The sequence below is a fragment of the Danio rerio genome, chromosome 24, assembly GCF_052040795.2.
Source record: "Danio rerio strain M-AB ecotype USA chromosome 24, GRCz13ab, whole genome shotgun sequence".
In the NCBI taxonomy this organism is placed as follows: Eukaryota; Metazoa; Chordata; class Actinopteri; order Cypriniformes; family Danionidae; genus Danio; species Danio rerio.
The window spans coordinates 7,276,615-7,290,000 of NC_141044.1; the positions used below are offsets into that span (position 1 = coordinate 7,276,615).

Below are 13,386 nucleotides of genomic sequence, written 5' to 3' on the forward strand. Positions count from 1 at the left end.
GCAAAAAAATGGAAAAGAAGTTGAATTGAACCAAAGAATAATATTAATACAACTAATAGCCATGCCAATAAGCCCACAGTAAATTTCTGTTTGGAGCATATCTCAAATATTTTTAATTCCAATGAGCAGTTCTGGGAGACTGAATACAAGACTAAATCTATCTCTTCCCATTTAAGTATTTCATTTAATTGTCCATAACATATGCGAGGGGGCAAGCTAGCAAAACTGAATCTTTAGGGAAACCTCAAAAAATTCTGACAAACGGTCAGTCAGGCATTGTAAAATAAAACTTGGCCTCATGTTTTTCAGATATTTGCTGAAATATAACTAATCTGCACACACAGGAACAGATTTGCAACTATACCTGTCTGTATATATAGGGTTATATGTTGTTAACCCTATCTGAATCAGTTACTTTTGGTTTTTTTTCGGGGAGGCACACACATTAGCTCTAAAAATTGACTTAAAGGAAAGTAAAAGTAAAAACTTTTTAAAGCTATTTAGCACATTACGATTCCTGAGTAACACGATTCAATTGCAGTAATTTGAGTATATGTAATTTGTCACTTTACACCACTGTGTGTACTAAACCTAAGGTCAAATAATAACATGTAATGTGTCATGCCTTAATAGATGCTTTTATCAGTTTCTGCCTCAGGGTATCCCAGGCTCCCATCACGCTAGCTTGAAACTGCATGCTTGATCATAATCATGTTTCCGACACCATGTGTTTCACACGCTTGAAAGAGACCAAATACATTGAGCTGTGCGCCATATAAGCGCTGAGCACAGTCAGGCTTTCTGAGCGCAGTAGAAGCGTTTGCTTCTAAACAGATGGGCGGTGATCTCCTCAACCTGCATCTCTTAATAAGAAGCTTATTCAGAGATTCAAGAACAGATGTTGGAGAATTCCTTTAGCAAGCTGTTGTATGGGCACGTCTTTAACCAGCAACCTTTAAAAATTTAATTAATCTTAAGCCATTTGTAAGGCGGAGGTCTTGGAAACCTCTAGTCCCACTGCACATGTCTGTGTTTGTGTGTACATGGTGTGTTTGGCAAACCCACAAAGCATGAGTGAGAAAATTGAGGTTTTAATGGTTTCATGGCTGCACAAACCTGACAACAATATTTCAGCGTTTGACAGTTTGACAGCTAAAGTGAATTCAACAATCCATCAATAAAAGACTGACACTCACTAGCTCTCTTTAAACTGAAATGTTTCTGTTAGAAAGCAGTGTGAATAAGTGGAAAGTGAGGAAACTGAAAGCACAGAAAAGAAATTCTTTTGTAGTTTCAGAAGAGATCTCAATGATATCTCATCCTGTATATGTTGGAGTCAATTGATATCAAACTGACAGCAAGAATAGGTTAAAATATGGCAATCAAACTGACATAATAATCTTGACCGGGTTTTGAATGTCAAACATTTGGCTTGCATAAACACTAAACATCTTTCAGTGTGGGATTAACTTTCTTTTTTCACCCAGTTATCAATGAGATTGCTGTCTTTAACTGAATTTAAAATGATGTTACAGCTTCATGATCTAGTCTTGACAAATATTTGATTGGCCCAGATTGAAATTAAGTGGTTTATAATGGATGTATGGATAATGTTATTTACAGACAAATAATAATGTCTCTTCATTTTAACTGGAAGACTTCGTTTTAATTGAACTTTAACATTTGTCATCATAAAATCTGGGGAAATTTTAACTTCGGTCCCACTTTATATTAAGTGTCCTTAACTACTATGTACTTACATCAAAAAATAAATACAATGTACTTACTGTGTTTATAATGTATTTGAGAACACTTGTGGTGCTTTTGAGTTGGGATAGAGGTTGGATTATGGACAGGTTTGGTGGCATGGGTAGGTTTAAGTGTGGGTTAAGGTTTAAGGGATGGTCAACAGTGTATTTACAAATGTAATTACAAAAGTTAAATACAGATGTAATTACATGCATGTATTTAATCAAGCATAAATACACAGTAAATGCATGTATTTAAACAATAAGTACATTTTAACAAACTATTAATTACTGTGTAAGTACTTATTAGTTAAGGCCACTTAATATAAAGTGGGACCTTAACTTCTAATGTAATGTGTGGTTATACAGTATAGCGCAGGGGTTCTTAACTGGTTTGGCCATGGGACCCAAATTTTTACATGGTCATCAAGCCGCGACCCAAATTTTTCAAGTGGTGCTCGCTGCAGAGCCATTTGAGGAGAGCTGAGCTCCAGCGAGGGGGAGCTTAAGCTTGAGCTCCACCTTTTTTGCACTTCTTCTACGAGTGATGTCACTGGGGGTAGGGTTAGGGGTGGGGTTGGTGTACGCATTAAAACAGCTTACAGGAGGAGGAGCGACAGCTCATGCTCCCCCTCGCTGGAGCTCAGCTCTCCTCAAATGGCTCTGCAGCGAGCACCCTCTCAAATTTTTAGGAACTATAATACAATTTTAGGAATTATAATTAATTTGTATTTATTTGTTAACATATACAAGTAGTGACAGATAAATCATAAGATATCCATACTTTACATATTCGGGTTTGTACTTGTGCTTCAACATATTTTTTGCTATAATTAAATAAAATTTCACATGTCAAACGGTAGGGTTGTCGCACACAAATTTCAAAATAAAAGTCCATTATAAGCAAAATAAGTAAAAAATTTAACTTTTGTTGTTTTTTTGACCAGACACTCCGCGACCCACAGAAAATCTTCCCGCGACCTGACCCACCAGTTGAGAAACACTGGTATAGTGCATTTATCGTATATGGCCATACACCCAAAGCACTTCACAATCATGAGGGGGTCTCTTCACAGCACCACCCAGTGTGCAGCATGCTCTTGGATGATGCGACGACAGCCACAGGACAACGGTGCCAGTGCGCTCACCATAGGTGGAGTGGAGAGACAGTGATAAAGCCAATTCAGTGGATGGGGATGATTGGGAGGCCATGACAGTTAAGGGCTGAAGGAGGGAATTTGGCCTGGACTCCTGGGTTACTCTTTACAACAAATGCCATGAATTTTTTTTTTAATGACTACAGAGAGTCGGCACATCAGTTTAACATTTCATCTGAAAGACAGTGCTCACTGACAGTATATTGTCCCCTTCACTATACTGGGGCATTAGAACTCACACAGACCACAGGTAGAGCGCCTGCTGCTAGCTTCACTAACACCACTAACAGCAACCTACTTTTCCCATGTGGTCTCCCATCCAGGTACTGACCAGGCTCAGTCCTAGTTAGCTTTATTGATTAGCTGTTCTTGGACTGCAGAGTAGAAAGTGTCATGTAATCAGTGTACACATAAATCTTCATGAAGTTGATGACATCTTCTCTAGTATTTTAGAAACTCTTAATCCAATCAGAGGTGACGTGGTGGCGCAGTAGGTTGCATATTCGCCTCACAGCAAGAAGGTCGCTGGATCGAGCCTTGGCTGGATCAGATGGCATTTCTGTGTGGAGTTTGACACATGAAGTCGTCGGAAACGAAGGAAATAAATGCATAACGTATTTGATTTAGTAATAAATGTACACATTTTTACAAGGAAGCACCTTTTTTGTGGTATTAGATTGAAAAACCAGAGAAATCCCATGCAGTAGCTATTATTGGAAGTGGACAAAAACTTCATGGCATGTTTTTAACTAGAATGTGTCTCTCTTGCTTATATGTGATCCGATCAAGCAAAATGTGTCTTATTACCATGTAAACAGAGCAGCATCAGTCATGTTTATTTGTCGACTCCCTCTGTCTCATCCGTGTAGTCATCCTTGTCTTTTTCATAGTAATCTTCATAACCTAGCATATGTTTGGTTGAAAAAGCTGCGCACTGCAGCACGCAATGACAAAAATTGATTTAGGCCGCATTTACACTGCACTGTTTAAGTGACTTAATTCCGATTTGTTTCTCCCATGTGGGACAGATCGGATACGGCCCATGTACAGTAGGTGTAAGCAGGAACAAATCACATGGATTCCGATTTACACGAATCAGATTCAGGCCTTGTTCATATGTGGAAATTTATCCGATATGAATCGGATCTGTGTTCTCGGGTCTGCAGTGTAGGCAGGTAGATCAGATTTTCACCTGTCAATGAGAGTCGTGCATCATTAAAAACCATAGCGAATGACGTCAAGACACTTTCTTTTCAGAACAGACTTCAGCAGAGTCCCAAACCTTAAATCTTATACACGAGGACTAAAACAGCTTTTATACTGTCATATAGCACAAGTATTCATGCATGTTAACAAGATCAAGAGAACGCAATGTCCGCCACATAACCAATATAAACTAATATAAAACTAGTGCATACATCACATGCCTACATCACCATCATGCCATAGACATTACATTAAGGTGCTTAAAGGTTTAAAAAAGCCTATTTATCAAAAGAAGATGGACAAAGGAGAAGCTTTCTGTCATAAACTATAGAAAAACTGCGAACAGATTACTAACAGGAATAGAGAAAATAGTTCTCTTTAATTATCAGCTGTCAGTCAGCGCCCGCTCTTTTTCCCTGGTCATTGTGCCTTTGCCGTGCGCTTTGTTAATGCAGTCGATCGGATACGAGTCACTTTTAAAGATGATGTGAGCAGGTCATCAAAAAAAAATCGGGTGCAGTCACAAAATCGGAATTGACCATCAAGATCTGCAGTGTAAATGCAGCCAAAAAGGCACTCAAATTGCGCAATGTCGAGAAGAAAAATATAGATTGTGCCACCAAACACATAAAAACTAAAGAAACGACCGTGATTTTAAAATGCATAGTAGAAACTGCAGATGATTGTGTACAAATGTAAGGAGTAAAAGTAAAAAGTTGTCAGAAAAAAAATAGTGGAGTTAAGTACTGATACCAGAAAAAATCCAACGCAATCTCACGGCAATTCGTAACTTTTTGATTTAGTGGCTAATTCGTATGAATTTGTACAATCTGATTCGTACAATTTAGTACGATTTGCTCATCACCCAATGACGGTTGGGGTTAGGGGTGGGGTTGGGTGCTACGCCTTCTTTTTAAAATGGTACATTTTCGTACGACTGAACTCGTACAAATTTGTATGAACTAGCCACTAAACTGACAAAACGTAAAATACTTACATTTCCTCGTGAGATCAGGCTGGAAATTTCTACTCAAGTACAGTGAACTTTATTAAGTTCCATCTCCGTTTTCAAAACAAAATGTCCCTAAATACACATACAAACAGTAACGGCGGGGGATGACACACACAACTGGGTAAGATCCAATATGCAGGTTTAATCGTAGTCAGGCAAGCAGTGGTCAATACAGGTGCCAACGGGTATGTACAGGCAATCTAGAATCGTAGTCAGTAAACAGGTTATATGTCGTAAGGCAGGCGGCTAAACAGGAGAACAAGAATAAACAAGGCTGAGTCGAAACACGGGAAACAAGACAGGGAAAACGTGTTGTAATGTCATCTACTGATCAACAAGGCTGCGTCCGAAACCGCCTACTACTCAGTAGGTACTGCATTTCAATTTAAACGTACTACTCGGCTGTTAGAAAAGTGCGTTCTATACAGTATGAATGTGAAAAGTATGAATGGAATTCGGACGTACTACATCCGCCATTTTGTCATGGTCACGTGACCTACCTGCGTCAGTTGCGTCGCTTTACTTCCATTCATGAATTCGCTCGCGGGGCATCATGGGATAGCGCAGCATGCATGGGATGCGCACTCCGGAATCTCGCCGAAAGTAGTAAGTCATCCAGGTACTTCTCGCATACTGATTTTCGAATTCTATGAATTCGGACATACTACTCGGCTCGCATACTGATTTTGGCGTACTATATAGTATGGAAGTATGCGGTTTTGGACGCAGCCCAAGACTCGGCCAACTGAAAGGGTGAATGTGTGGCTTATATAGTAAATACAATCAGTCTCTGATAGTCCTCAGGTGTTGCGAGTGTAATCAGTCTTGATGAGTGAGCATGGGTGTCTGAGCGAAGTGCATGTCTGAATATGTAGTCCAGGAAAAGGCGGAAGTGTAGTCCATGGTTATTGTCTCTATGGAGAACGATCGCTGGTTATCGTGACACAAACATTATATTTTAGAGATAATTTGATGTATTTTGTGTTATTATTCTAAACTGTTTTATTAAAGATTTTGTTTTGGAAAAATAATGTACAAGCAAAATGCACAAGCAATTCTAGATTCACCCTCATGCAGGCTACACATTTCTTTGCAAATCAAAAGAATATGGCTGCAGCTTGATTTAAATTTCATCCTGAATTTTAGAGCATAGAACAGTACATGTGCAAAATAAACCAACATACAGTGTTTGCTTGCTTTGTGTATCGTCTATTTTTCTATATTTAAGATGTGCAAACTTCAGATAAATCTTAATTTATGAATTAATAGCATTTGCTTTTGGGGGGAAATCCTGCAATGTTATTGAAATTCTATTAAATTAACCAAAGGATCTCATATCTATCCTGTCATGTCCTCACAGCTGGGTGAAATATTATCCAAATGTGAATCAGGCATAAATTAGAAAAGGGGTGCAGGGAAATAGTTTTTCTCTTCTTCTTTTTGTGCTGCAGTAAAGGATTTAAAGATGTAATGTGCAATTGCTTGAGTGTTCAGCTGTCAAAGCGACAATGGGCAAAGTATTCCGGCTCACTGAAAATGTCAGTATGTGCGTCACAGTTCACTCACAACTAGTAAGTGCAGACAAGTAAAGAACACAAAATTTCATTAGTAGCTTATTTAAATAACAAAAAACTATATATATATATATATATATATATATATATATATATATATATATATATATATATATATATATATATTCAATATTTATTTCATTCAGAGCACACATTTAGACATTCCACAACAAAAGTTTAAAGGGCTAAAAATACACCAGTTTTTGACCACTCCACATACAGTTGAAGTCAGAATTATTAGCCCCCTTAAAATTTTTTTCTTCTCTTTTAAATATTTTCCAAATTATGTTTAACAGAGCAAGGGAATTTTCACAGTATGTCTGATAATATTTTTTTCTTCTGGAAAAAGTCTTATTTGTTTTATTTCGGCTAGAATAAAAGCTGTTTTAATTTTTTTAAACACCATTTTAGGGACAAAATTATTAGCCCTTTTTTTTTTTTTTTTTTGTAGTAGCAATAAACACAGTACAATGATTCCATTTATGAGAGTACATTTCCCACTGCTAAACATTTTTTACAAACTCTAAAGTAATAGAACACACAAAAAAATAAATAAATAAAAGTTTCATGAAATACAATATATGAAAATAACAATAAAATGGTAACAAAAATATCAATACTAAATATACATAGGTCAGAGAGGGTCAAAACTTTATTTATTTAATCAACTTTAGGTTATTATCAACTGTGAAGTCCTAATTTAAAGAAAGGACTAAGCGGGGGAGTGCAATGGGTCGTAAATTGAAAAATGTTTGTTATGTGGATGGGAATTAGATAGTAATATTTGAAGATTGGATGGAGCAATCTAACGTAATCAGTCCACTTGGACCAGATGTTTCTAAATGCGTTAATTTGGAGTCGAAGGGAGAATGTAATTTTTTCCATCACATAAATATTAAATACTATCTCTAGCCATTCTTGGGTTGTTGGGGATTCAGGAAGAAACCATTATTAGCCCTTTTAAGCAATTTTTTTCTCGATAGTCTACAGAACAAACCATCGTTATACAATAACTTGCCTAATTACCCTAACCTGCCTAGTTAACCTAATTAACCTAGTTAAGCCTTTAAATGTCGCTTTAAGCTGTATAGAAGTGTCTTGAAAAATATCTAGTCAAATATTATTTACTGTCATCATGACAAAGATAAAATAAATCAGTTATTAGAAGTGAGTTATTAAAACTATTGTTTAGAAATGTGTTGAAGAAATCTGCTCTCCATTAAATAGAAATTGGGGAAAAAATAAACAAGCGGTCTAATAATTCAGGGGGGCTATTAATTCTGACTTCAACTGTAGCTGTAGGAGGAATATACAAAAAAAAACTATAGACATTAAAACATGAAAAGCCATTAGAGTTGCTTTCCTAGATGTAAAATTTATTTTAGCTGAATATTTAAATAAATTGTGCAATGTGATATACAAAGCTTTTTAGTTGGGTCTATGATTTAACCGCCCTCTCCCTAGCATGTCACATTTTTTCAAGATGTCTTCAGCTTGATGACATGCATGTAGGCGATCGTCAACTACTTAGTACACCTTGTACCGCCCACTAAAGCCTTATTCACACTAGCAGCGACTTTGTAGCTGCCTGTCGCTCTGGGTGGTGACCTGCTGCAAATGTACATACAACCCCAATAAATTTTATTTATTAATTAAAATAAAAGTATTCTGTTCATCAAGGTGGCATTTATTAAAATGTAAAAAAAAATGTTAAATTGTAAAATACTTATTTATTAAATATTTATTTATTACTTACTGTATGCAGTTTCAAATGAAATTATTATTCCAGTCATTGTGGCTTTTTATTACTATTACTGTTAATAATAATAATAATAATAATAATAATAATAATAATAATAATAATAATAATAATAAACAATATTATTAATAATAACAATAATAATGAATATTAGAAAGATTTTTAAAAGATCATGTGACTTAAAATCATCATTAAAATCACTGGAATAAATTATTAAATTAAATTATAAACTACTTTTTGAACAGTTTTTTTTTATATAGTGCAATAACATTTCACATTTTGTACTGTATCTCGAATTAAACAAATGTTAGCAAAATAAGCATATTTTTAAAACTTTTTTACCGGTAGTGTGTGTGTATTTAATTTATTTTTTTGTATTATTGTTTAGTTTTTTTTTTTCCAGTACACTGATTGTTTAGAGTTTTCAGGAGATTCTTGTCATAAATCTTGGAATATAAGAAGACCTGGCAGTGAAATTTGCATTTCCTCCAATACCTGGATAAAGACAAATATTTATCTGTGCCGTTATAGAGCATGTCTCAGCTAAAAGCCATTTCCAGAAAGCTCTGGAGAGGAGCGCCACCCACTCTCGCTTTTAATCAATCAGTCTCATTAAAGGCTTTGATGTATCGTAGAAAGCCTGCCTGACACTTTAGTCAGTGGCTGTTCAGTCCTTCTGCAGCATTGGAACAGTTCTTTCATGAAACACAGAGGAGATCACCATGACTATTTTGCTCGTTAAGTTCTCTTGAAAATGAAGATACTCACCTATCTAAATGCAGCTAGCATATCTATCTATCTATCTATCTATCTATCTATCTATCTATCTATCTATCTATCTATCTATCTATCTATCTATCTATCTATCTATCTATCTATCTATCTATCTATCTATCTATCTATCTATCTATCTATCTATCTATCTGCCTGTCTGTCTGTTCAAACTTTGGTTGACTGTGAATGGAAGGCTTCTGTGTTTACACATCTGAGATATTCCATCGATTTCACTGCTGTGTTGGGTTACACCAAAGGTCATTTCTTTTAAAGGAATATTCCAGGTTAAATACAACTTCACCTTTATTAATCTAGCAAATATGATGTCAAACTACACCTGGTGAATTACACATTTCATCTCGTCTCCAAGCTTGTGAAAACACATGTACAGTAGTGCACTTGCTACACAAGGAAAGTCTTGTGGTGATTTTTTAAATGTAATTATTTAAATCACTTATATTTACTTTTTGTACTTAAGCTGACTTCTTTTAATAATTGTATTCTTAAAATGACAGAAGGCATCTGCAATACATACTGTTTATCGCAAGGAGAAATACACTCACTGGCCACTTTATTAGGTACACCTTACTAATAACTGGTTGGACCCACTTTTGCCTTCAGAACTGCCTTAATTCTCCGTGGCATAGATTTAACAAGGTACTGGAAATATTCCTCAGAGATTTTGGTCCATATTGACATGCAGTTGCTGCAGATTTGTCGGCTGCACATCCATGATGCGAATCTCCCGTTCCACCACATCCCAAAGGTGCTCTATTGGAATGTGATCTTGTCACTGTGGAGGCCATTTGAGTACAGTGATCTCATTGTCACATTCAAAAAAAACAGTCTGAGCTGATTAGTGCTTTATGACATGGTGTGTTATTCTGCTGGAAGTAGCCATCAGAAGATGGGTACACTGTGGATATAAAGGAATGGACATGGTCAGCAACAACACTCAGGTAGGTTGTGGCAATGACACGATGCTCAATTAATACTAATGGGCCCAAAGTGTGCCAAGAAAATATCCTGCACACTATTCCACCACCACCAGCCTGAACCGTTGATACAAGGCAGGATGGAATATTTTTCTAATCTTCTATTGTCCAATTTTGTTGAGCCTGTGTGAATTGTAGCCTCAGTTTCCTGTTCTTAGCTGACAGGAGTGACACCCAGTGTGGTTTTCTGCTGTTGTAGCCCATCTGCCTCAAGCTTCGACGTGTTGTGCATTCAGAGATGCTCTTCTGCATGATGGACTGGAAAATCCCTGTAGATCAGCAGTTTCTGAAATACTCTTCAAAGTCACTTGAACCACTTTTTCTTCCCCATTCTGATGCTCAGTTTGAACTGCAGCAGATCATCTTGACCATGTCTACATGCTTAAATAGATTAAGTTGCTTTGAGAAATTGCCTTAACAAGCAGTTGGACATGTGTACCTAATAAAGTGGCCGGTGAGTGTATATTTAAACACACTTATGCATGATTATGTAACTATCTCATACCCTTTTACGTAACTCTTTTAATTATAATCTTATTTAATGCATTAATTCACAGGCATGGACAAAAGCATTAAATCATCCCCCATAACCAAAGCAAAACTCTCTGGTGGGCAGTGAATCGTCAAGAATAGACCTTCATTTGCATTTTGCCCCTTCCTTAAAAGACTCCCATTTCTCCCTACTGACTGTTCGGAGGCCACAAACACAAACAGAGTGTTAATCAGAATTCTCCGTAGAGGGTATAACTGCGGTTGTCTCCATCTTCTCAGAGGAGCGGAGAAAAGCAGAGTTCATGCTGATACAGAGATTCACAGACTGGATTGGCCTACTATAACATCCACTGGTGCTGCAGTTTATTCTGAAGCTCCTGCAGTGCAAGGAGACCTGCATGGCTTTACTCTTTAATCCTGTAAATATAAAAAAATAAGATAAAAAAAGTGTTTTTATATATATATTTTTAGTTCTGGGCAAAAAGTTAATCATGATTAATCGCATTGGGGGAAAAAAATGTTGTTTTGACATTATAAATACAGTATGTGTGTGTGTACTGTGTATATTTATTGTGCATATATAAATGCATACATGCATGCACATATTTAAGAAAATGTTTATTTATTTTAAGATAGAATATATATATATATATATATATATATATATATATATATATATATATATATATATATATATATATATATATATATATATATATATATATATATGATACAAATTATGTAAACATTTCTTAAAATGTAGCAAAATACTGTAGTAAGGAAATAGTTTTGTATAGCTTTGATTCTATACTGTAAAAAAGTTGACTCAACTGAAAATTGTAAGGCAATTAGCTGCAAAGCTTCTTTGAGTTCTCAACTTTCAATCCAAGTACTGCACCTGACTCGATTTAAGTTGAGTCAACTGAAAAGTGCTCAGCAGCAAGTTAACTTATAATTTTAAGTTGAGTCAACTTTTTTACAGCGTATGTACAAAATATGTGTGAAACCAGCCTGATCTCACGAGAAAACGTAAGTATTTTACGTTTTGCCAGTTTAGTGGCTAATTCGTACGAATTCGTACGAGTTCAGTCGTACGAAATGGTACGATTTTAAAAAGGAGGCGTGGCACCTAACCCCACCCCTAACCCCAACCGTCATTGGGGGATAAGCAAATCGTACTAAATTGTACGAATAAGATCGTACGAATTCATACGAATTAGCCTCTAAATCAAAAAGTTTTTTTTTGCCGTGAGATTGTGTTGGTGAAACATACCAAGGGGCACCACTGGCCGCCACAGGCCCTCTGAAAAGCTGAATTTGTAGCGGGGGGTGGGGGTTTTGAATGGTGAATGCTGCCGCAGGCCCTCGATAATGTCTCTGGGGCCCCCCTAAATGTATGGGCCCTTAGAATCGTCTTAACTCCCCCTCTTCACCATGATTATACCAGTGAACCCTCCTGTTTTTCTCAGGATTCTCCCGTATTTTACAGTTCTATCCCGCTATAATCCCGTACAGGTTTTTTCCCGTATTTTCAGTCTTTCTCTGAAGGGTGGCAAGAAACATTAAAGAGCCGAGCCTCCCTATAAGCAACCCATACCGCCGAACCACCAGGGCTGCCCCTCAATTAAATGAAGTATTCTTAATAATAAAATATTGTGTTCTTTAGAAGAGTACTTGCATTATGACGCTAATATAATGTCAAATGCTTTTAAATCAAAATTATTAGAGGCCTTGCTTTATTAATTAATTCATTCGTTTATTTTCTTTTCAGCTTAGTCCCTTTATCAATCTAGGGTTGCCACAGCAGAACGAACCGCCAACTTATCCAGCAACTGTTCTACGCAGCAGAGGCCCTCCCAGCTGCAACCCATCTCTGGGAAACATCCATACACACTTATTCACACACATACAGTACGGAGAATTTAGCCTACCCAATTCAGCTATAGCGCATGTCTTTGGACTTGTGGGGGAAACCGGAGCACCCGGAGGAAACCCACGCAAACACGGGGAGAACATGCAAACTCAGCACAGAAATGGCAACTGATCCAGCCGGGGCTCGAATCAGTGACCTTCTTGCTGTGAGGAAACAGCGCTACCCACATGCTATCCTTTTAAATATTGTATACAATTGTAATAACAATTAGGTGCAGCAGATTCTTTAACTGATCATGTGTGCACAGTTTGGGTGCATACATGTGTTCTAGTACTGCAATGCAAGATTATCCGTGGCTTAAACAGAGTTCTCATTTCATCTGTCATCAGCATGTGTTTCTGCTTAAGCAGTAGAGAAACTGCAGTGATGAGGACCGTGGTCATCCATCATCCACTGGTTGTTGTATAATTTAACCCCTCCTTCCGTGCTTTCCCACAGCCATCCATCAGCGTTACAGTAGTGATGACACTCTGATGTGATTTCTCATCAATATCACATCCAAAAATTGCTGAACCTTTAAAACGGCTTGATAAGAGGAAGAGGAGGAAGACTACGAATGTAAGAGAGAAGCAGAAGGAGGAATATAGCCTAAGGGATCTTCATTGTCCACCGTAGACTCTCTTTATGTATTCATTCCCGGGCTGTTTCACTCGCAGAGCTGCCTGGGAATTATTTGTTGACTTGCATTTTTTTTTCTTCAAGAAACAAAAAGTCAAAGTTTCCATCAGAGAAATGA

The 13,386-nt window shown here is 36.9% G+C and overlaps 1 long non-coding RNA gene across 1 annotated transcript in view; it reads right to left on the reverse strand.

Moving 5' to 3' along the window:
• Positions 1-8,855: 8,855 nt before the first annotated feature.
• LOC147837944 (uncharacterized) overlaps positions 8,856-13,386 on the reverse strand; it is a 42,107-nt gene continuing 37,576 nt past the window's right edge. Inside the window, exon 3 of the long non-coding RNA XR_015524733.1 lies at positions 8,856-11,134. This is a non-coding gene — a long non-coding RNA (uncharacterized LOC147837944). The remainder of the gene's footprint in view (positions 11,135-13,386) is intronic.